Source organism: Bos taurus, chromosome 25, assembly GCF_002263795.3.
Source record: "Bos taurus isolate L1 Dominette 01449 registration number 42190680 breed Hereford chromosome 25, ARS-UCD2.0, whole genome shotgun sequence".
Taxonomy (NCBI): Eukaryota; Metazoa; Chordata; class Mammalia; order Artiodactyla; family Bovidae; genus Bos; species Bos taurus.
Genome location: NC_037352.1, coordinates 22,997,127 through 23,022,792, shown reverse-complemented (window position 1 = coordinate 23,022,792; position 25,666 = coordinate 22,997,127). Strand labels below are relative to the sequence as shown.

The following is a 25,666-nucleotide window of genomic DNA, read 5'->3' as shown; positions in this document are numbered from 1 at the left end:
TAACCATCAGGGCAGCTAGGAAGGTCTTGAGGTGGGTATAAGCCTTTCAGCTGGGTCATCTTAAACACAAGCAGCCTCAACCATTTATCCCCATCTACTGTAAAAATCAGATCATTTTCCATGTTTCTTATGACATGGTAAGATTAAGAAATACTAGAGGAGTCAGAGAATTCGAGAAATAAAGCCAATTTTCTTTTTTCCCCATGTTTATTGAAAAATGATTGACTTACATCACTGTATAAGTTCAAAGCATAGAGCATGATGGTTTGATTTACCTGTATTGTAAAATTATTAACCACAATAAGTTCAGGTAACACCCACCTTCTCATAGAGATACAATGAAAAGAAAGAGGAAAGGAATGGAAAGGAAATGGCAACCCACTCCAGTATTCTTGCCTGAGAAATCCCAGGGACAGAGGAGCCTGGTGGGCTGCAGTCCATGGGGTTGCAGAAGAGTTGGACATGACTTAGCAGCTAAGCAACAACGTGATGTCTGTTCACAGGTAAACCAAACAGTGTACTGTGTTTACTTTGTCTTTTCTAGTGCATTTTGTTTTCCCTGGAGTAAAATGATTTTCTGGTGTGTTTTTATTGGTTTAATTTTCTATTTAAGTGAAGTGAGTGAGTGAAGTTGCTCAGTTGTGTCCGACTCTTTGCGACCCTGTGGACTGTAGCCCACCAGTCTCCTCCATCCATGGGATTCTCCAGGCAAGAGTACTGGAGTGGGGGTGCCATTTCCTTCTCCAGGGGATCTTCCCGACCCAGGGATCGAACCCAGGTCTCCCGCATTCAAATCCAAACATTTCTCCAATTTTGTAAATCTCTTTTCAAAATCTTCTGGTACACTGGTGTTGTGTTAAGTGTTCTCAAAGAAATCACTCCTAAAGACTTCTCTAACAATGCGGGTCCCATGCTCTCTTGGCCCGAGTCCCCATTACTGTCACCCTCAGGATTCCTTCTGATTCTGCCTTGTGTTGGATCTTCTGAATCTTGGACCCCGTGAAATATATTTATTTTATTCAAAAACCACATTTTTTGGTAAAGGACATTGTCCAGTAGTTTTCCAATAAAAGGAGTTTGGGAGATGAAAAAACAAAAAAAGACGAAAGGAAAATGGAAAAAAAAATTTTTTAATCATTCTGTTAATAACTCTTAGTACTCTTTTTTATTTCTCTTTTAGACCCTTATATTTATTTATCAGGTGAACAGTGCATTTAAAAATCATCATTGCTGGCTGGTTCATGTTGTTGTATGGCAGAAACCAACACAACATGGTAAAGTAAGTAGCCTCCATTTAAAAATAAATTGAAAAAAAAAATCATTGCCCAAAACTCAGTATTTTTCTAACAACTTTCCCATATCTTTCGCAGAAGTGTTAGCTAAATGCTTCATGTCATACATCACATCCCTAGTACTCACCTATCTTATTACTTGACATTTATACCTTTTGACCACCTTCATCCATTTTTTTTCACCCTTGATTCCCTGTCTCTGGCACCCACCTATCTGTTTGCTGTATATGTAAGTTCAGGGTTCGTGATTTGTTTTGCTTTACGATTCCACATATAAGTGAGATCGTATGGTATTTGTCTTTCTCTATTTGACTTACTTCACTTAACATAACACCCTCAAGGTCTATCCACTACTGAATAATGACAACTTTTATGAGTACTTACTATGCATTCGGGCTTCCCTGGTGGCTCAGATGGTAAAGAATCTGCCTGCAATGCGGGAGACCTGGGTTAGGAAGATACTCTGGAGGAGGGTATGGCAACCCACTCCAGTATTCTTGCCTGGAGCATCCTCATGGGCAGAGGAGCCTGGCAGGCTACAGTCCGTGGGGTCACAAAGAGTCAGACACGACTGAGCGACTAAGCACAGCACAGTACACATTCACTTCTTTTTCTTTTTTTAAATTTATTTTTGGCTGCACTAGGTCTTAGTAGCTTTTGTGCAGGCTTTCTCTAGTTTCAGAGAGCAGGGCTACTATTTACGGTACATGAGCTTCTCACTGCAGTGGCCTCTCTTCCTGCAGCGCATGGGCTCTAGGCGCACGGGCTCAGTAGTTGTGGCCCACGGGCTTAGTTGCTCCGAGGCATGTGAGATCCTCCCAGACCAGGGATCAAACCTATGCCCCTGCATTGGTAGCTGTATTCTTATCCACTGCGTCACCAGGGAAGTCCCGTATTCATTTCTACTTTAAGGACATTACATATATTACCTCCTGTTCTCCTCATAACAACCCTACAAGTTGCATAATGTTATTCTCATTTTTCAGACAAGGAAGCTGAGACAAAGGTTAACTAACTTTCTCAAGTTTACACAACTAATAAATGACAGCTGGGATTCAAAGTCACACTTTCTGGTCCTAGACCTATGCTCCTTATCACCCCACTGTACTGCTTCTGCAAGATTTAATCACAATGCCTGATGGTAAATTCTGTAACTTACTCATGCCTAAAATGCTATGAGTACACAGAGGAGGGCCTAAGCATCTCTTCCTGGGAGAACTGAAAACTTTACCATAACATCCTAAATATTGGCTGACAGAATTTGACACCGAACAACATTTACTGGATTTCAAAACAAGACTTTGGAAAACACAGAATTAAAAGTTTTTCCTCTAATTAAGGACCACTGTGATGTAATTATAACATGAATCAGACTAACTTAAATGTAAATAACAGCAGGACCACAATGCCAGGAGCTATGAAATCAAAATGTTGACACAAACCTTTCTTGAACAAAAGCTTATAATCTTGATATTCAAACCACGTACTTCTTTCTGTCCTCATGTGGTACGTGAGTGTTGTTGACCTTTGGTGTGAAGTTTTGATGCATTTAATTTTTGGATTTCTGGGACATGATTTGATCGATTTTTTTACTAACCTATTCCCAAGTACTTATCAGAAATTTTGGTTAGGATTTGGTGAATTTTAAGATTAAGAAATATCCTGCCTCATTTTCTTATTGGACTAGTCTCTTCTTCACTGCCACTTACAATAATTTCCTGACATGAACAAGTTACCCATTTGCTTGAAAACCTTCAGGAGTCTCACATCATTCACAGGGAAAGCCCAAGCTCAATTCTTTATTCCAAGGGGAGAAGAACTAACATGATCCTGGTTATCTTTCCAGCCTGGTTTGCCATCATCTGCACTGACAAATCCTAGTCTTCAGCCACACCACATTTTCCTCCTCTTCCCACATTACAGGCTCCATTCTTACCAGTTTCTACAGCTTTTTATATGTTATCTGTTCTGCTCAGTGTCTTTCCCCTAGAGATCCAGTTGAATAACACCTATTGCCTATTCTTACATCAATACAAAGCTCAAAAGAGAAGTCTTTCATGATCCTTTGCACTCCAAGTCTTGAGCAAGTTGCTGTTAAATATTTCTCTATGCTGCTTTGCACAGTATATCTATCTATTTACATGTCTGTAAATATATATGTATCTATATTTCTATTTAAACAGATAGATGATAGATCTGTATAGAGATCTACATACATATATATCTATAGATACAGATAGATGGACAGATATACAGATAATCGATAGATAGATATTGACAATCTTTTAGGACACTCTGGGCTTATCTGGTGGCTCAGCTGGTAAAGAAGCCGCCTGCAATGCAGGAGACCTGGGTTTGATCCCTGAGTTGGGAAGATCCCCTGGAAAAGGGAAAGGCTGACCCACTCCAGTATTCTGGCCTGGAGAATTCCATGGACTGTATAGCCCATGGGGTTGCAAAGAGGCAGACACAACTGAACGACTTTCACTTTAGGACACTGTATTTGCATGATTCTGAATTCTTCCTGGAAAGAGCTTCCCACAAATGCATCATCTCCTAGCACAGGGATTGATATGGAGAAGACATCGATGTTTGTTGAATTAACATTTCTAAGAAAGTGTGACAGGAGGAGAAGAAAAATAAAACATTGTTTTCAAATTTAAAAAAAAAAAAAAGGAAGCTTGAGACCTGAGCATTACAGGAGGAGGAGAACTAAAACATATACTAAGATAGAAGAATTTCCTAAAAGCACAAACAGTGAGCTGTCCAATTGAGAGAGCCTGTGAAAGGCAGAGAGAGGAGGACTTACATTACTAATCTTAAAGCAAGCCTGGGGCAGAATAAGGAAGATTGCTTGGATGTTGGGGAGAAGGTGCAATTCTAGTAACAAAGTGAAAGAAATCTGGCTTTGAAACAAGGAATCCAGAGTGAAAGAAGATTTAAAATATTTATAAGGATAAAAGCAAATGTTGTATTATACACTAACTAACAGGCCACACAGCCTCTGAGCACATCTCCAAGGCAAGGCTTCTGAAGTTCTCTCTGAAGAGGCAGAGTGTGTACATGTACGGCTTGATACGCCATCTCTCTCCCCAACAAAACTGGAAAGTCTCCTTTATCACAGCACATATTTGTCCTTGCTGTATCCAGCAAAGCCTTTTTCTGCTGAGCTTAAAAAAAAAAAAAAGAACGAAAATAAAGGGGGAAAAATAGGAAAGAGAAATCCTATTTAACCAACTTGCAGAGGTTATCTCCTGATAATTGAGCTTGGAACGAGGCAAGCTACCTTCTCTTTGCCAAGGTCATGGATGACTCTTGGCTAGGTATCAGGCAAGGGGCAGGAGTGCAATGCAGGATAAGTGGCTTTCCTCAATCATGGCTGCTTCAGAGCCATTGTAAAGAGAACGCTTTCCTTGTGGAATGCTTAATAATCTTTGCAGCCAAGGGGATGACAGCTAAGATTACAAACTCAGAAAAGAATCCAAGAAAAACCAGCCTGCTCCAGCCCTGGTGATTCTGTAGCCATTAATCGCAGAGGTACCACCTGGGGAAGGCTGGTGCTCGACACAACGAAGAGAGAAAACCAGGCCCTAGAGTCCTTTATTGGAGAGCTGGATGGGCATAAATGAGGCAAATCTGGGGTAAAATTGCAGAAGAACCAGCCCAATGATCTGGTAGCTTCCATACTGCATTGTCCTCCCTCCCCCACCCATTCACAGATGGGTTGTCGTGAAAAGAAGGAATATAATGTTCCTTCAATGTTTACCAAAAGCCCTAGGGACTTTGATATATTTTATTTCATTTCATTCTCACAATAGCCCTGTCAGATAAGCGTGATTATCTTCATTTTCTAGTTGAGAAAATTAAGTCTCCGAAAAGCTACCTTCTCGAGGCTGTGCAACTAGGAAGGAGAGGGGCTGGTTTGAACATAGACTTCCTCATGGTAAGAAATATTTCTTCTCTATTTATGTTATACTGTCTAGATCCTGGGTTAGATAATAGGAATACAGAGGCAAAAAAAAGATACCATTTTTAAGCCTCAGGGAACTTAACAGTCTGGAAGAGAAAGAGGCATATGAAGAATTACATTGCAATGTAGTAGACTGAGTTAAAATTGAAGCTCGGTACTAAATACAAAAAAATGAGCCAACCTTCTGGGAGTGGGATCCTGAAATGATACCAAAATGAGATGACTCCTAAGATGTCTCCATCTTACGGTTAAGTTCTAACCTAAAATCTTGGACTTTTCCATCAAGAATATGCAAATACAGAAGAAAATGAACACATCTAACATTTATCATTGGAAAAGACTCTGATGCTGGGAGGGATTGGGGGCAGGAGGAGAAGGGGACGACAGAGGATGAGATGGCTGGATGGCATCACTGACTCGATGGACGTGAGTCTGAGTGAACTCCGGGAGTTGGTGACGGACAGGGAGGCCTGGCCTGCTGAGATTCATGGGGTCGTAAAGAGTTGGACTCGACTGAGCAACTGAACTGAACTGAACATTTATTGAGCACTTACTCTGAACAGAGAAAGAAATGCCTGGATGTCATCCTATGTAAGTTGGACCCCTAGTCTTCATTATGGAAGAGAGATAAGAGAAAATGCCACCGTGTGCACCATATCTTAGAATTGATAAGGATAAATTAGGATAATTAAATCGTTTAGAAATTCCACCAGGAGGACTTCCCTGTTGATGCAGTGGCTAAGAATCCTCCTGCCAGTGGAGGGGACATGGATTCAATCCCTGGTCTGGGAAGATTCCACACGCCACAGAGCAACTAAGCCCACGTGCCACAACTACTGAGCTGCCCTCTAGAGCCCGCGAGCCACAACTACTGAGCCTACGTGCCACAACTACTGAGCCTACGTGCTGCAACCACTGAAGCCCACGCACCTGAGCTTGTGTCTGCAGTTAAGAGAAGCACCGCAAGGAGAAGTGGGGACGTGGCAACGAAGAGTAGCCCCCGCTGGCCACAACTAGAGAAAGCCTACCCACAGCGACCAAGACCCAGTCCAGCCAAAAATGAAACCAAATAAATAAATAAATATTTTTTAAAATAAAAAAATAATAATAACACCAGAAATTCCACTAGGAGATTAAAGACAGAAAGGGCACTTTAAGGGAGTTTGGGAGATTGTTGTGAGCTGATGACCACTCAAGAAAAGAAGAATCCAGTAACCTAGCAACCATCAACACTCCCTTGAAGAAGACCAGGAACATTCAACCACCAGGCACACTCAAGCCACAAACTCTCATAGTTATAAAATACAAGACAATAGAAATGGGGCCTGAATCTCATTACATGAAATCAAGGGATTAAGGGTCCTTGAAGAGTACCATTTCTACACATAGCCAAGGTAGGAATATAGGTAAAAGAGGAAAGAAACCAGGTGAAAGAGGGCATTATACCAAAACCTGAGATGAATTACCATACTTTACTGTTATCACCCTGCTTATATACGCATGATTTAAACAGTGCTGTGACAGTCCTGGTTAGACCATTCAGAGTCAAAGGAGGAATTAATGATGTAAGCCTAGACAACTGCCCAAAAATGAGGGGGAAAAGTGGTCTTCTCCCCCTCTCCACTTCTTCTTTGATTATGAAAGTGTAGCCCACTTTGTTCCTGGGACTGTGGAACAAGTATCCTATGCTAATAAACTCACTCACTGCCTAACACTGTCTCACAATGAAATCTTTCTGTGTCCAGTCTAAGAACCTGAGCTTCAGTAAATCTTGACACCAGGTGAACAGTTTCAGTTAAAAGCCAGCAGGCTTGAGTCCCTTGCTAAGTCAGGGATTGTGGGTTCAAGTCCCAGTCTGAGGTGCCCCTGGGTTCAAGTCACATCTGAGAAGCAGTGTGGTTTCAGAATGACCACACCCACTAAGGCCTGATCAAATGTATGTATGCTAAAGATTATCAGGACATCCATTCTTTTCTAAAGGTGGGAGAACACGGGAAAAACCAGGACTGGGGTAGACTTACCATCTCCTAAAGTACCCCCAAAATGGAAGTGAGAACGTTTCTATTGTTTGGAAAGTGAGAAGGTTAGGATAGCTATTATGTTGAGAAATGTGAAAATTAAGAGATGGTGTCAGAGGACAAAGTTTCAGCAGTAAAGTAAGACCAGTGAATCCCATGGCCTCTGGCAGGTGTGCAAAGTCTTTCTTCCTGAGGAATAATGACCTCGGATGTGTCCCTTGCTACCTGTGAAGGCAACATTGCAAGCCTCTCTCGTTCAAGGTTTCATCCCAATAACTAAGAGAAAGAGCGGGAGATGAACAGGATAGACTGGAACACCCCCTCACCAGCTGAACCTCAACTCCAGCTGAACCTTGCCCAGCTGCTGTGACCTCTGTGCCTGGTTTACTTCCTGACCTTTCTCCCACTAAATCCCTCTCCTCAGCCCAGGCTGGAGCTGCATAGAGTCTGGAGTGAAGTGATCATTTCCCCATGTTATTACTTATGGGCTGTGTGACCACAGAAACTTCTTCAGCCTCTTTGAGCCTACGTGTCCTCGTTTACAAAAGGAAATCATTTCAGTTGGCCTCTTTTGCATCATTAATAAAATACACCAAAACACAACAGCTGGAAAAAAAAAAAAAAAAACCTACACAGCTATTTTGGGACTTCTCTGGTGGTCCAGTGGTTAATGAATCCATCTTGTAATGCAGGGGACATGGGTTCCATCCTTGGTTGGGTAACTAAGATCCCACATGCCATGGAACAACAAAGCCCATGCATTTCAACCGCTGAGCCCACAGCATGGCAACTAGAGAGTCTGTGCACTGCAGTGAAAGATGCCAAGGGCTACAAGAAAGACCCAAGACAGCCAAATAAATAAATGCTCTTAAAAAAAAAAAAAAAGCCTTCTTAACTCATGGTTATAGGTTGGTAATTGGGGTTAAATTCATCTGGGCAATTCTGGTCTGAGAGGTACTCACTCATGCATCCGGGGTCAGCTGCCAGCTGTTTGAAATTGGCGGGTGGTCAGGTAGGACAACAGGAGCCACTGATCTATGAATGTCTCATCACATAGCAGCCTGGCCTGGGCTTGTTCACACAGCAGCTCAAGTTTCCAAGAGGAGAAAAAGGCAAGTCCTGAGGCATCATCACCTCCCAGGTCTCTGCTTGCACCCAGGCTATCAGTGACCATTCGTGAGAAGAGACACATGACCAAACCCAGAATCGATGTGGGAGGGTGCTACCCAAAGGCATGAGTATGGGGCAAGCATACAAAACCCATGGGGCCCAAACCCACTGGGGCCACCTCTGAAATCAATCTACTTCCAGGATAATTATAGGACATTTGAAAGGAATAAATAACACAAGGCAAGACAAAAAATTAATCACAGTTTCTGGTACATAGTAAAGGCTCAGTGAATGTTATCTATCATTGCTGTTGTTGCTGGGATGGGAGAGGAGTGGTGAGAAATACTGCTCAAATTTTTATAAACAAGAGAGGATTTCCATTCTGAGTTACAAAAGGAAGGAATTTTAAAAGAATATTTTCCTACCCTCTTAACACCCTCACTCCTTCCCAAGAAAGGGGGAGTGATTTATCTAGTTGGTGAGCTTCATTTCACTGATGGGTGGTTCTCGATGTCACGGTCTGAAAAGGGAATCATAAACCCTGCTTGCCTCATAGTTAACTGAAATGACATATGTAAGCATGATTCGTAAAGTGTCAATCATGATATTAATACAAAGTGAGGTGTAAATGAACCACGGCAACATGGAATAATAATCCCAATTACCATTTGTTGAGTGTTTACTATGTTCAAGACTTTTACAGGCATCATTTTGTTTTATCTTCCTGATCATCTTGGCTAAAATATGTCTCCCTTTAATCTTAATTTATGACATAATTGAACCTCAGAGAGCAACTTGCCCAAAGTCAGACAGCTGGCAAATGGTTAAGCCAAGCTTCAAATTAATTTTGTCATCACCACCACCTCCCACCCACCACCCCCCACCGCCCCCCCCACCCCCCCCCCCCCCCCGCCCCACACACACACACACAGTCAATGTCTGGAGACATTTTCTCATCACAACTGGCAAGAGGATAGAGATACCGACATCTAGTGGATGGAGGCCAGGGATGCTGCTTAACATCCTACAATTACAGGGCAGCCCCACAGTGAAGAATTACCTAACCAACATGCCAGTACTGCAGAGGTCAAGAAACTCTGCTTCAGTCCCTATTAGTGATGGAGGATAGTTGGACAGTGCAATTAGTAGACTCCTAAACTACACTGCTTGACTCCTCTTACTGTGCGATGCTGAGCAAGATATTTAACAACCCCATGCTTCAGTTCCTCACCTCCGAACAGGGTTAACAAGAGTTCCCACTTGTTAACACATCATAGGAGTATTGTGAAGATGAAGTAAGTTACTACATGTATTTGGGATAGTGCTTGACATTTAGCAAAAGCTCGCTAAATATTCACCGTTGATGGATTAAGAAGCCATGTGCATTGTAACCTCTCTCTCTGGCCCATCTCTTCCCAGCCCTGCTCACACTTCATGCTCATGATGACTGAGGACTCTGAAGTCAGACGGCTTGGATTTCCTGGTCTGTATCCTGACTGTTAATTTGATGGCTTAGGGAATGGGATTCTAAGTGGTCAAGATCAGATAAGGTGCACTTTCTTCAAATAACCTTATGAAACTGGTACTATTTCACAGATGAAACTTTGGAGGGTTCATTCATTTGCCCAAAGATCCAGCCAATAAGTGGAGAGTCAGGATTCAAACCCGACCCTAAAGCTGGTACCTGCCACCTCTTAAGGAGCTGCCACTGAAAGCTTTCAGTGCCATCACCAGTGGATTTAGAGTCGAGCCCTGCCTCTCCATCTACGGAGAGGATGAATCTGCAGGCATAAGTCAAATGCTGGTGCTGCCACTTACTAGTGAGAACTTGAGAAAATAGCATAATCTCTCTGAGCTGTCCTATATAAAAAGATCACAACTTTGTTGATTGTTGATATCAAGCACTATTTAAAGACTTTGAGATTTCAGGAAGTAGATGTCCCCTTAGAATGCCTTAGAAAATCCATCTGTGAAGCTAGATTTAGTGGCTTTGAATAAAGTACAAATGGTCATTTAGTAATTCTTGAAATTCCCCCATTTCTAGTCTGACCTTGCCCAGTTATGGGGGTTTATGGAGCAGGGTTGATGGCCAAGTACGTATCTGAAAAATGCCATATGGCTACCCATGGACCATTCAACTGTGTCTGGGTCATAGCACACAAACGTGAGAGGAGAGGAAAGGTCATTTAATAGGACTATTGTACTCTCAACTTTACCGGTTCAATAACTTCCTCAGCATTCTCAAGAAACTAATATTCCCCAGCTTGCTCTCTTCACTGAACTTTTTCGGTAGCTCTGACCTCTTAGCTGTTTCTTGGAGACTGCAGGTGAACCTCACTTATTCCTCCCATCTTCCCTGTGAGCCTGTAAATTCTCCTTGATTCTCCAGAACTGTGCTACTATAGATGAAGCACTGCTCTCAAAGTAAGAATTTCTAGGTGTGAATGAGCCCTGATGGGATAACTCTGGAAAAACGACTAAAATTCTCTGAGCAGTGGTTCCCTCATTCATAAAGCAGAAACTAATAATATCAGTGTCAAGAGCAATTGGAGAATAAAATTGGTTTAGTTACAGTTAAAGTGCTTTATAATGTGTATAATGTATAATATGCTATGATTATTTCTTACGTAAGTATTGCTTTTGCTGTCATTTATTAAGCCTCTCTGATATACCATGAACTGGGAAAGAACTTACATGCATTAGCTCATCTATTCCTCACAAATAATCCTACTACATAGGACCCATTGTTGGCCCCATTTGGGAGCTAAAGAAAGTAAGGATGGAAGAGGTTGAAGAATTTCTCCAAGTCAGTAAATGGTAGGACCAGTATTTGAACCTGGTCTCTCATAGTTCAAGTCTCTGCTCTTATACTGTGCTATAGAGTCTCTGGCTCTCTCCAAAACAGAATAAAAAGGTGAAAAAAATGGAGGGAACCAAAGTTATTGGCACTGAGACAATTGTTCTTTTTGGGGGCTTTAGGAAAACAATATGTGGTGAAGTGAACAAACAATGTATACAGACCACTGAGTGGCAAAAGTGTTTATAATCCTCATGACAGCTTTATAAGATAAACATCCTTTTTTGACAGCTGGCTCAAGGGTTTAAGAGATGTGTCTCCATAACATAGAACTAGTAAATAAAGGAAGCAAGACTTGGACCCAAGTTTTCTGGGACAAATCCCTACCATCTTTCCACTATTCCAGAATATGAAGCTTGGTTCAGCCATTTGCCAGTTGTGTGACATTGGACAAGTTACTTAAGCCCTCTGAGGCTCAATCACCTCAGTGTTAAAGGGAAGACATGGGCCTCCCCGGTGGCCCAGTGGTAATGAGTCTGCCTACAGTGCAGCAGACTTAGGTTCAATCCCTGGGTCAGGAAAATCCCCTGGAGGAAGAAAAGGGCAACTACAGTGTTCTTGCCTGGAAAATCCCACAGACAGAGGAGCCTGGTAGGCTACAGTTCATAGGGTCACAAAGAGGTGGACACAACTGAGTGGCTAAACAACAACGACAAAAGGAAGGCATGTCATCAAGACCAGGACCATCAAGAAGATAATAAAATGATGCTTGTAAAGTTTCTGAAGGCAGCAAGCACTCAAAAAATGATTGCTGGAATTATTATACCACATCACTTCAATGTGTCAGTGCCTCATTTTTGTATCATGATTAATGATATTTATACATTATGCTGAATTTTTTGAACTTTTTGATTTTTAATAGTTATTATGTCATATGGTTCAAATTGCAAATGCACAAATCTTCCAGCTTTATTGAGATAGAACTGATGTATAATATTGTGTAAGTCAAGATATATAATAAAATTATTTAATACATGTATATATTATGAAATGATTACTGGAATAGGGATAGTTAATATCTAGCACCTAAAAAGTTCCTATTTTTTGTATGTGTGGTGAGAACTTTTAAGATCTACTCTCTTAGCTGCTTCCATATATACAACACAGTATGGTTAACTGCAGTCACCATGCTGTACATTACAATACCAGTAATTATTCATCCTATCATCATTGTTCAGTCACTAAGTCATGTCCGAGTCTTTGCAACCCCACAGATGGCAGCACGTCAGACTTCCCTGTGCTTCACTATCTCTTGGAGTTGCTCAAACTCATGTTCATTGAGTCAGTGATGCCATCCAACCATCTCATACTCTGTTGCCCCCTTCTCCTCCTCCACATATACATATCCAAACATAAATGATCGTGCACTTTTGTGTTTCAATCTCTGACTTCTTTCACTTAGTATAATGCCCTCAAGGTTTATCCAGGTACTTGTAACTGGCAGAATTTCCTTCCTTTTATGGTTAGGTAAAATTCAATTGTGTGTATATACCACATTTTCTTTATCCATTCATCCATGGGTGGACAAACACTTAGATTTGCTACATGTTTCATGTCTCAGCTATTGTGAATAATGCTGCAATGAGTGTGGAAGTGCAGATATCTCTTTGAGATGGGGTTCACTTCCTTTGAATATATATCAGAAGTGGGTTTGCTGAATAATATGGAAGTTCTAGTTTTAATTTTTTTAGGAAACTCCATGGTGGCTATACCAATGTATACTCCTACCAACAGTGCACAAGGGTTCCCTTTTCTCTACATTCTCCCCAGCACTTACCTCTTTTTTTTTTTTTTATCATAGATATTCTACCAAATGGGAGGTGAATCCCATTGTGTGTGTGTGTGTTTTCTTTGCTTTTCGATTCCAACAATAGACTTATTGTCAAGGATAACAAACATAGGGAGAGGGCCTACAGAACCTTTCCAGCACCCCCTTAATGCACACATAAGCCCCCTAAAAAGCTGGCCCAGAGAACCCATTATAACCAGCACAGGGCTGGGAGTGAAGAAAGTCTGGTTTGGTTGCCACTTAGCCATGTACAAACAGGAACTTAACGAGTCACTTCTGTTGTCTGGGTCCCAGTTTCCTCATTTGTAAAATAAAAGTCTTGAGCTAGTTGACTTCAAGGTCACATGCAGCTCCAGCAAGCTGGGATTCTGTGAGACAGCACCCTTCAGAGTGGACCACATGATCATCTGGATTTTGAAGAAGTTGCCTGCTTGTCACAGTACCGTGAAAGACTTCCTGGCAAATCCCAAATGAAAACCTTTTACTCTCCCCTGGAACCTCCCCACCCCTCAGCTCCCCTTTATCCCTGAAGGTAGAGAGCATGGCCCAAGGAAACATTTAGCTCCAATTCCATATATGTATAGATAGATAGATAGGTTGGTTGCTGGACTTCTCATAGAATTACCCCATTTGTTCTGTCTACAAAACTAAACTGTACACTAATGACAGGATTTTTTTTTTAACATGAAGAGCTAATCATGTCCAACTCCTGCTCAAACATCTATCATAGTTGTTTATCACCTACTGTAGCAAACGCTGTCGATTGCCAACTCTGCAATCATTTGTCCCCTTTCCCTACTTTCTCTCAGGCCCGATTTTGCTCCACTATCCTCTACCTGGCCATATACTTCAGAATTGGGTCTTTCTCCCTCCAGGGGGCGAGTCAAGGTTAGAGTGAGCCAGTCATGCTGGTTGCATTCCCCTTGCCAGTGAATGGTTTAGGATCGGGCATGTCATGCAGTTTTGGCCACTGAGCCATGAGGATGAGTTGATGGGAGCTTCTTACAAAAGCTTTTCCTCACTGATTAAAAAGATACATACCAAGAAAGAAAGCAAACAAACAAACCTCTCCTTCTTTTCAGTCATCTTCTGATCAGGAGAAGAGCGAGTCTGAGGACGAACCATCATACCAAGGATGGCAGAGCCGAAAGGTGGAAGGAACCTAGGTCCTTAATGCTAGAGTTGACCATTATGCTTTGATTTGCATTTCCCTATTTTTTAGTTTCTTGAGCAGTTTTTGTTTACTGGTTGGCCATTTGAATATCTTCTTTGCAAAACATCTATTCAGGCATTTTGCCCATTTTTTTCTCAATCAGATAGTTTACGGTTTTGTTATTGAGTTCTTTACATATTTTGGATATTAACCCTTTATCAGATAGATGGTTTGAAAATATTTTCTCCCATTCTGTAGATTGATGATGTTTCTTTCACTATGCAGAGCCTTTTTAGTTTGATGTGGTCTTACTTGTTTATTTTGCTTTTATTGCTTGTGCTTCTGCTGTCATATCCATAAAATCATTGCCACCACCAATGTCAAGAATGTTTTTGTCTCTGCAACCTTCTGGGAGTTTTATGGTTTCAGGTCTTGCATTTAAGTCTTTAATCTATTTTGAGTTAATTTTTTATGAGTGGTGTAAGATACAGGTCCAATTTCATTCTTTTGCATGTGAAAATCCAGTTTCCCTGACACATTTTTTAAAGAGACTACTTTCTCACCATTGAGTATTTTGGCTCCCTTGTCAAATATTAGGGGACATTAGTTGAGGCATGAGTTTATTTCTGGGTTCTTCATTCTGTTCCATTGGGTCCTCTTTGTATCTCTGTCTTTCTCTCTCTTTTGTTAGTCCAGGTAAGAGTTGTCATCTTGTTTATTTTTCAAAAACTTGACTTACGGTTTTGTTAATCTCTTCCACTGTTTTCCTATTTTATAGTTTACTCATTTTTGCTCTAATTCTTACCTGTTCCTTCTTTCTGCTAGCTTTCAGCTTAGTGTATTCTTCTTTGGCTAGTTCTTTGGGCTATAAGATTACAGCTGAGCAAATCTGCAGAGTGGGCTCCATAGTCACTCCTGCCTGGGTAGCATCTCTGGCTGTTCTTCCCAGGAGGCTATTGCCACTGGCTGGGCTCTATGTTCAGTCAGGGCTGCAGGCAGAGCAATGCAGTCAGATAAGACCATAGGCTGTGCTCTGCAATCAGGCAAGACCACACGCTATGCCTCAAAGTTGGGCAGGACCTAGGCAGGACTTCATGACCAGGAAGGCTGCCTGGCTATGCTCCACTGTTGTACAAGGTGACTGGCTGGAATCACTGATTAAGAGGGTCCTCTATATACTGCATCTGGCCAGGGCTAAAGACTCTGCTCTGGAGTCAGGCAGTGTTGCTGTTGCTGTACAATCTCCCTCATTAGGACTGGATCACGTCACTGGCTGGGCTCCCAGTACAGGCAAGGATGCAGTCTGTGTTGAACAATCAAGCAGGATTATAGGTTGAGCTATGCTGTGGGGCAGGGCTGTAGATTGAGTTCTGCCTCTCTATAGTACTGTAAGCTGAGTTCCAAGGATGCCTAGGATCACTGTCCAGGGTCCCTGGTGGTACAGGATTAGAGACTATACTTAACAGTTGGGTAGGGTCTCTGGCATAGATTCTGCCCAAGCATAGCTGTAGGGTGGGCTCTATGGCTGCCTGGGTTGTCTGGCTAGGCTTCCTGGTTGGGTAGAACTGGAGACTAGGCTGAGCAGTTGGACAAGGCTGCATATTTGCTTTCTTGTCAGGGCAAAGCCATAGGAGGGCTTCACAGCCAAGACAGCTCATTGACTGGGAACTCAAATCAGGCAGAACTACCAACTGAACTCACTGGCCAGAAAGGGTCATCAGCTTGGTTCTGCGAATGAGCAGAGTCACTGCTCATGATTTCTGCTCAGGTTTTGCTCAAGCAAGTGTATGACCCACCAAGTTCTAAAGATTGATGACTATCAGCCTTGTCCCCCTTCTCTGACTCTGTCTGATCCCTGATAATTAAACCCTGCAGATTCTCCTGTGACCATCATGAGTCAAGACACAGGTGGGCCACCTGGGAGATGCCCCACTATACTGAGAGAGCTGAGTGTCCACCTTGGGTTCTCCTTTTCCCACTGGAGAAGCCATAGGCCCAGAGGGACCCACTAGGTGTGGCAACATGCTGGCCTGGGGAGGAGCAGTGTGGTCTGAGTGGAGCCACTCCTCTTACTTTCTGATGTGGTCCCTCTCTGTCTCTGTGACCTAGAGTGTCCTTCAGATTTACGCCCACTTCTAGGATTTTCACAGCGCTGTCTTGTCTATGGATCTTCTTGTGAAACAGACTGACCTACAATGAAACAGGAATTGACCTATATTGCCATCTTGATGTGGTCACTTACACATTGTGCTTAAATAAATATGTCACTTCAGTACATCTATGTGACAAGCTGGGGTTACAGCTGTCTTTTTCAGATGATGACATTGAGATGGTAAATAATAATGACACTTGTTCAAATCACATAAATGGTAAGTAAAGGATTGGAGACGCAACCTGGTCTTCTGATCTCAAATAAAGAATAATTCCTATTGTACTGTGCCAGGCATTGAATACAATGTACACAACCTCTTAATCCATTTATTTACTCAACAACTATTGAGTTATCCCTCAAGTTTAAAAGTGAAAGTTGAATTCAATTTTCTTTTCATGTGGGGTCACCTTTTCCAGTCACAAAATTGAATTTCTTATGGGTTATGGAAGAGATCTCTCCAAGAGGCAAAAATACATTTTATTCATTTAAGATATTATTAAGCACCTACTGTATGCTGAGAAATATGCTATCATCAGTTCAGCTAAGTTAAGTTCAGTCGCTCAGTCGTGTCCAACTCTTTGCTACCCCATGAATTGCAGCACGCCAGGCCTCCCTGTCCGTCACCAATTCCCGGAGTTCACTCAGACTCACATCCATCGAGTCAGTGATGCCATCCAGCCATCTCATCCTCTGTCGTCCCCTTCTCCTCCTGCCTCCAATCCCTCCCAGCATCAGAGTCTTTTCCAATGAGTCAACTCTTTGCATGAGGTGGCCAAAGTACTGGAGTTTCAGCTTTAGCATCATTCCTTCCAAAGAAATCCCAGGGCTGATCTCCTTCAGAATGGACTGGTTGGATCTCCTTGCAGTCCAAGGGACTCTCAAGAGTCTTCTCCAACACCACAGTTCTTTGGCGCTCAGCCTTCTTCACAGTCCAACTCTCACATCCATACATGACCGCAGGAAAAACCATAGCCTTGACTAGATGAACCTTTGTTGGCAAAGTAATGTCTCTGCTTTTGAATATGCTATCTAGGTTGGTCATAACTTTCCTTCCAAGGAGTAAGCGTCTTTTAATTTCATGGCTGCAGTCACCATTTGCAGTGATTTTGGAGCCCAAAAAAATAAAGCCTGACACTGTTTCCACTGTTTCCCCATCTATTTCCCATGAAGTGATGGGACCAGATGCCATGATCTTCGTTTTCTGAATGTTGAGCTTTAAGCCAACTTTTTCACTCTCCACTTTGCTATGATATAAGTGCTGTGAGTGTGTGTGTGTATGCTCAGTCACTTCAGTCATGTCCAACTTTTTGTGATCCCATCAACCATAGCCCACCAAGCTCCTCTGCTCATGGGATTTTTCCAGCAAGAATACTGGCATAGGTTGCCATGCCCTTCTCTAGGGGATCTTCCTGATCCAGGTATAAAACCCACATTTCCTGCATTGCAGGCAGATTCTTTACTTGCTGAGCCACCTGGGAAGCCCCAGTACAAGTGCTATGAGGGAAAAAATAGAGTCATCATACCAACCTAGAGACGTCAGGAAAGCATCCATAGAAAACGATATCCAAACCGACTTGTGAGTGATAAGTAGACAGTAGCCAGATAGTAGCTTTTTAGGCAAAGGAAAGCATGTACAACAGAGAAGTGTGGTGCATTAGAAGAAGTGGTAAGAATTCCTGGAAAGCCAGATTACAGGAAGCAATGCAGAAAGTCAGGCAAGAGAGGAAAGATAGGGGAAGAACTTTGCAGATTTGCTATATAAGTTATGCCAAGGAGTTCTTACTTTATCTGAAATCCCTTGGGAAATCATTTGGAGATTTTTAAGGCAGAGGTAAACAAATCAGGTTGCTGATTGACTTAGTGATAATTTAGAAATATCACCGTGGCTGGCTTGAGGATGGTTGGACTAGAGTAGGGGAAAGACTAGAAAGAGTAAGACCAATTAGCATTGTTTGCAATAATCCAGGTGAGAGCTGATAGTGGCCTCTGAGTAGCAGTGAGCATGAAAAAAAAAAGGGGGGATGAATTCCTGGGATATTTGGGAAACAGCATTGACAGTGTCTAGCAAATTAATGAGTTAAACTGATCATTTCCTCATCTCTGCTACTGTCTCAATATTTGCACAGGCAAATGAGTAGAGCTCAGCCCTGCCAGATCTGAATTTGGAGAGCTACCAGAAGATAGGTGGTGGGGTCAGTTCTGAGGATCCTTCAAAAAGGTGAGTTTTGACTGTTGAGCATCTTTCCCATAAACATACTGGAAAGTCTCCTAGCCAAGGGGCCAGTGGAAAAAGTATATAATGGGGATCAAGGTCTCCTTGGGGATGACAGTTGACATATCGACACTCTTGTAGCAATGGGGCCAGCAATGGCCTACAGCAAACTCCTCCAATCTGGAATTGGCTAAATTGGATGCCTGACAGCTTCAAACTCAGAGACAGAGCCTGCATCTCAAACAGAAGAGGGAAAATTGTCTAAACGCTTCAATTTCTGTAATTGAAGCAATTGCACATCATTTTACATGCCAGCTTGCTGACAGGATAACCAGTTTGAGCTCAGTGTGGGAATTCAATTATGTATCTTCTGTCTGTATCTTTGAAAGAAAGCCACCCGACCGGCCTGTCAAACATCCAGCATGTTTGCCTGTTGGAAATTGCTATCTCTTCTTGACACAGGAAATGTCTCCACAGAAGAGAAACCTATTATATTTTACAAAGCTAGCATACCCTATCACAAAACTTGACAAAGAAAGCATAGAAAAAGAAAACTACAGGCCAATTTTATCTATGAATATAAATGAAAAATTCCTAAATAAAATACAAGCATGTGAAATATGGAAATATAGCACTAGAGCTTTTCCATTAAAAACTGAAGCAAGGCAGTATGTACATTATAACCTTAATTATTTAACATTACTCTGTAACGTCTGGCCAATGCAATATGACAAGAAACATAAATAAAGTTTATAATTGTTGAAAAGGAAGTAGTGAAATTTTGCATGATTTTCATATATCTATCTAGAAAACTCAAGCAAATGAACTGAAAAGCTGAAAAAACTTTAGCACTCATAAGAGTTAATTAATTTCTCTTCTTGGAATTTAATCTGAAGAAATATTCAGAGATTCAAAGCTTTATAATAGAGTCAATGGCACCCCACTCCAGTACTCTTGCCTGGAAAATCCCATGGATGGAGGAGCCTGGTAGGCTGCAGTCCATGGGGTGGCTGAGGGTCGGACACGACTGAGCGACTTCACTTTCACTTTTCACTTTCATGCATTGGAGAAGGAAATGGCAACCCACTCCAGTGTTCTTGCCTGGAGAATCCCAGGGATGGGGGAGCCTGGTGGGCTGCTGTCTATGGAGTTGCACAGAGTCGGACACAACTGAAGTGACTTAGCAGCAGCAACATCCCAGCATGATTTTTATTAGTGACAAAAATTGAAAATAATTCAAATATCTAATAAGGGCATGATCAAATGTTTTAGATCCAGATGATGAAATATAAAGCCATTAAAACTTATACTTAGAAAATAAAATAAAATTTTAAAAAACTTGTACTTTAACGAGTATTTAACAACATGAAGAAATGCTCATATATCATGAAAATAAAAATAAGAGTAAAACAATACAAGCCTAAATTCAGTGTGATTCCTCTTGTAAAGTAAGTAAATATGTATATACATATATCTATATAGAAAATATATTGGAAGGATGGAATATAGAAATGGGATTACAGTTGTCACTGCGGTTTTTCAACTTTTATAGAATTTACATGAATCAGTCTCACCAATTACACTATATATATGGTGGTGGTTTAGTAGCTAAGTTGCCTCCAACTCTTGCAACTCTCTGCCAGGCTACTCTGTCCATGAGATTCTCCAGGCTAGAATACTGGAGTGGGTTGCCGTTTCCTCCTCCAGGGGATCTTCCCAACCCAGGGATCGAACTCAGATCTCCTGCATTGCAGGCAGATTTTTTACCAACTGAGCTACGAGGGTAGCAAATGAACTTTTGGTGGGAGTTTAGTTGCTTAGTTGACTATACACTCTCTATATATACATACATATATATACTATAAAACACACTATAAAATTAGGAGATTAAGTCAGATGATATTCATGGTCCCTGCCCTTCTGTTCTTCGTGTTAATATAACAATTTTCTATGAAAATTTGGCACTTTAAAGCATAAAAGGATCTGCAATCTTATTATCCCCTATCAATCTGTATTGGACTGTCACATAATATCAACTAACTTTTCTCAGAGATTCTGGGCAGCTGGCCTTCCTGGACACAGAATCAATGTTCAACCTTATCATTCACAAAGACTTTTCTTACCTAGCCCACTCTGGAGTTCAATTTGTTACACAACTCATTGTTTGCCATACTTGGTGTCTCCCCTGGGCCCTTCTCACCAACCCTTATCAAAACCACATCTGAGATGAGCTTCCCAGGTGAGCTTATTTTCCAGCATCATTATATCAAGAAGCACTTGGATTCCTAGGTCAGGACCCTCCCCTGGGACATCTACCAACTGCAGGGCTCTATATTTACTTGGGATTTTCCTTGATAGATTCCTTGTCTGAATTTTCCCTTACGGTAGATAACAGCAGACCCCGCATGGACATCAACCTAGCAGACCAATACTAGGGACTAAGTGCAAAGGATCTGCTTTAGTGGAAATATTTTACCTACTAAAAGTGTCCTGGAGTAGGAAAACCTTGGGGATTTACTGAGCCCAATAACTTTAGAGAAATTGAGAGTCAAATCCAGAGACCGTAGCCATGAATGTCCCATCCACAGGAGGACAGAAACACCATAAACCAGAGATGAAATCAAGGATAAAAACAAGTCAGAAATTATGCAGAAAAGCCTGGACACAGCTGCAGACCCAAGACTCAACTTCAGTCATTAGCTGTGGACATGTTGTGATGGATAAAAGCAAGGGACACAGGAACACAAACTCAAGTGCCCAATGAGTCCAGGAAGTAATCTGAAAAAATGAAGCAGGTTACCAGGAGAATGCATGTCTCTATGTGGTAATTTTGATCCACTGCTACCAGATCTGTTTTTATTTTTTTCTTTTTCGTTTTTTTAAATAAAAGCTGTGTGCTGTGCTGTGCTTAGTCGCTCAGTGGTGTCTGACTCTTTAAGACCCCATGGACTGTAGCCCACCAGGCTCCTCTGTCTGTGGGGATTATCCAGGCAAGAATAAAAACTAGAGCCCCAAATATTTGTAAAAAATGCTTCCCAGGTGGCGCTAGTGGTAAAGAACCCACCTGCCAATGCACGAGATGTAAGAGACATGGGTTCAATCTTTGGGTTGGGAAAATCCCCTGAAGAAGGAAATGGCAACCCACTCCAGTATTCTTGCCTGGAGAATCCCATGAACAGAGGAGCCTGGTGGGCTCCGGTCCATAGGGTCACAAAGAGTTGGATACAACTGAAGCGACTTAGCACATACACATGCTTAAACTTTTAAATGTTGCCAGATAACATTGTGAATATTATATAAATAAAAAACAAAAGAAAATCTCAGACTTGATTAGGTCAATGGAGCTCAATTTATGACTTCTGATTAAAAGTTAGAAAGTTGGAAGGACATAAAGAATTGATTTTTATAACATTGGCATATCCTCAACTAAACCCAACTAAGAAACTTTCCTTCTTAGGAGTGCAAGAAAGGAAAAATCATGCTTTTATTTGCTCCAAATAATGATCCATCATGCCTCAGGGTGTTGCAAGGCAGAAACTGTCACCCACCCAGCCTGAGCCCCGCCTATTCCCCCATATCTAAGCATCTGGTCAGTTCCTAAAGATTGAATATGCACACCTAGGGAAACCAATTTTGAGGAACTTAGAGGTACAGCAGTAGTGACAGCAGAAATCAGAATGCAGTCAGACTTCTAATAGGCTCTGACCCATTGATAGCTTCTTTGATCTTTTCTAGCCACAGAAGACTTCTGACACTAACAGTGTGGGGTTTTTTCCCCTACACCAAACCAATTTTCCAACTCTCCAGACACCAGCTGGGTGTCCTAGAATTTAACCCAACTGTGACACTAACCACCTGGAATAAGCATCAGCTAAAGGGCTCACTGGAGAAGGCAATGGCACCCCACTCCAGTACTCTTGCCTGGAAAATCCCATGGACGGAGGAGCCTGGTAGGCTGCAGTCCATGAGGTCGCTAAGAGTCAGACATGACTGAGCGACTTCACTTTCACTTTTCACTTTCATGCATTGGAGAAGGAAATGGCAACCCACTCCAGTGTTCTTGCCTGGAGAATCCCAGAGACAGAGGAGCCTGGTAGGAGGCCATCTATGGGGTGGCACAGAGTCGGACACGACTGAAGCAACTTAGCAGCAGCAGCAGCAGCAAAGGGCTCACAAGTTAAGGTCTCAGCCCCAAAGACTGCCTCCACTTCAGATGCTAGTTGCGCCAGGACTTTTAATGAACTGGATATATATTCAGGGAGTTCCCACAACCTCCATTTCAGGTTCAATCATTTTCTCTAACAGCTCCCAGAAGTAAAGGAAAGCACCTTACTTACATTTACTAGCTTTTATAAAGAATAAAAATGAAGAGCCAAACGAAGAGGAATAGAGAGCAAAGTCTGGAAGGGTCCTGAGCACAGGATCTTCTGTCCCATGGAGTTGAGGTGCACCACCCTCCCAGCACTTGAAGCTCTCTGAGCCCCATAGTTTAGAAGGTTTTAATGGAGGTTGCATTACATAGGCATGATGGATTAGATCTCTTGCCATAGGCAATTAATTCAATCCCCAGCCTCCCTCTCCTCCCTGGAGGTCTTCTAATCATGCTTTGGTCTTTCTGGCAACCAGCCCCAATTGTGAAGTTATTTAGGAACCCCAGCCACCAGTCATCCCCTTAGCATACAAAAGGATACTCATCACCCCAGGGACTCCAAGGGTCTTAGAAGCTCTGTGTCAAGAAGACCAAGTATTTATAATAACATATGTTCCTATAACTCCCTATCACTTAGAGGGTTTTAGGAGCTCTGTACCAGGAACTGGGGACAAAAATCAAATATATATATATTATATCATGATATCACTAGAGCTAATCTGTTGGACTAGCTCTAGTTGATGACTGTCTATTAATATGAGTCTTCAGGGAATGTGAACTAGTCCAAGTCAGAGAGATATGTCCTCACTGAGAACAGTGGGTCTGTCAACTTTCAAAATTCCCCGTCTAACTCAAGTTTCAGATGTATATTGACCAACTCATGGTCTATAATTTATCTCAGAGGCCTTTTGATCCTTTCTTGGAAGCTTAAGAAAACGTACAAAGCACATATCTCCATGTTAGCATGAGTAACCTAAAAATATATATGTATATATATTTCACCTGAAATTTCTTCCACAAAGGGAAACCAAAAACCAGATATAATTAAAGAAATCATAAATTTCTCCAAAACTGAAGGACTTGAATTTTCAGGTTAACATACCCTCCTGGCACCCAGCACAAGGGGTGAAGACTCACATCAAAGCTTATTTTGATGACATTTCAGAGCAATAGATAAACTGAAGATCCTTCCAGGAAGGAAGAAACTAAGATACTTTCCTTCATTAGGAGTGTGGGAAAGGAAAAATAGGTTGTATATTAAGATAGGAACATTACAATGACATCTGGAAGCCAGAACACTCTAGAGAAACACTTAAAACATCCAAGGAGAAATAATTTCTAACCTACAATTTTGAGCTAACCTAGAAATCTATTTGTGAAAGTAAATAAAAGTCAGTTTTAAACATTCAGAATCTCAACCAGTTTCCTGTCTTTTCACATTTTCTCAGAAGCTACTAAAGAAAATACACCAAGGAAAAAAAAGACATAAAGCCCAGGAAAAAAGGTGAGCCAAAAGCAGATGTCAAGGAAGTTTCCAAGATGGTGGTGAAGATTCAGGATAGCATCTGTATAAATGGTCGAAGGAGTGATGATCAAAACTGGAGCAAGAGATGGAAAGTTCCAGGGGTCACAAACACAAAAATCTGGAAACTTATGGAATACAATTGATACTGCTGCTGCTAAGTCACTTCAGTCGTGTCCAACTCTGTGCAACCCCATAGACAGCAGCCCACCAGGCTTCCCCATCCCTGGGATTCTCCAGGCAAGAACACTGGAGTGGGTTGCCATTTCCTTCTCCAATGCATGAAAGTGAAAAGTGAAAGGGAAGTCACTCAGTCGTGTCCAACTCTGTGCGACCCCATGGACTGCAGCCTACTAGGCTCCTTCGTCCATGGGATTTTCCAGGCAAGAGTACTGGAGTGGGGTGCCATTGCCTTCTCCACAATTGATACTAAATGAGTTTTTTTAGAATTTGTTGAATAATTTGGAAAGGAATAAGTATGTAGAAAACTAAGCAGATGAAGTTTAAAAAGAGACAATTATTAACTCCTGGAAAAATTAAAAGTAAGGAACTATAATCATAGGACGACCATATGGTCTATCAGAGAACAGTATTTTTATAATCATAATAATGTAAGAAACTATTAACATAAAATTTTGATATAACCATACTGAGAGAGTGAGGAAAGAGGGAGAGGAAGGCAATAAAGCAAGGATTGGAATAGTATAAGAAAGCTAAATTCTTGTGTCCTGGGGTCTTAGAAAGCCAAAGATTATTTTTTAATTAAAATTCTTTAAAAATCAAGAAATGGCAGTATAGGCATATAATTTATAAATATGAAGGTAAATATTAGCAAAACTGGAGATTTTTTTTTTTAACTTCTATTTCTTTATTTAATTTTTACATTTTCTTTGGTTTATATTATCATAAACAGTGTCAAAACTGGAGATTTTAAAGTGATTCCCTTTCATAGACTAGTCTCAAAGCTGAGATAAAGGTGAGTGGTGACTACCGTGTTTTGTTAAAATGTTCATAATATTATATGACTTTTTGAATTATGTTTGTGTGTTGCATTGATAAAAAATGTTTAAATTAAGTTTAAAAAGATACTTGAATAAGGAATATAGTCTTTCTTACATTATGATTCTCAATTATTACCTAAAACATCTCTACCCATAGCAAATATCCTACCATTTATTCCAGTACTGGTCAAGACCATTGAAGCCCTAGGTCTATCACTGACCTTTCTGCCTTTCGGTCTTATAAATTTTACTATCACTAACATGCTCATAATAACCATCTTCCTTCTAAAACTCTCTTCTTCATCTTGGAAGAAGTTAAGGGAGAAATGTTGGAAGAGAAATGCAAAATAGAACAAGTTGGAAAGATGACAAGAATGATTTAACTTAAAAACAGGCAACCCATTAGACGTGGTATAAAACTGGAAAAGTTACTGTTGTTT

The 25,666-nt window shown here is 41.3% G+C and overlaps 1 long non-coding RNA gene across 1 annotated transcript; it reads left to right on the top strand.

Moving 5' to 3' along the window:
- Positions 1 to 6,503: 6,503 nt before the first annotated feature.
- Positions 6,504 to 25,202, top strand: LOC112444349 (uncharacterized). Its single transcript, XR_003032684.2, has 5 exons — positions 6,504 to 6,656; positions 9,810 to 9,873; positions 18,468 to 18,559; positions 24,152 to 24,207; positions 25,139 to 25,202. It is a non-coding gene; the product is annotated as an uncharacterized lncRNA (long non-coding RNA).
- The last annotated feature ends 464 nt before the right edge of the window (positions 25,203 to 25,666 follow it).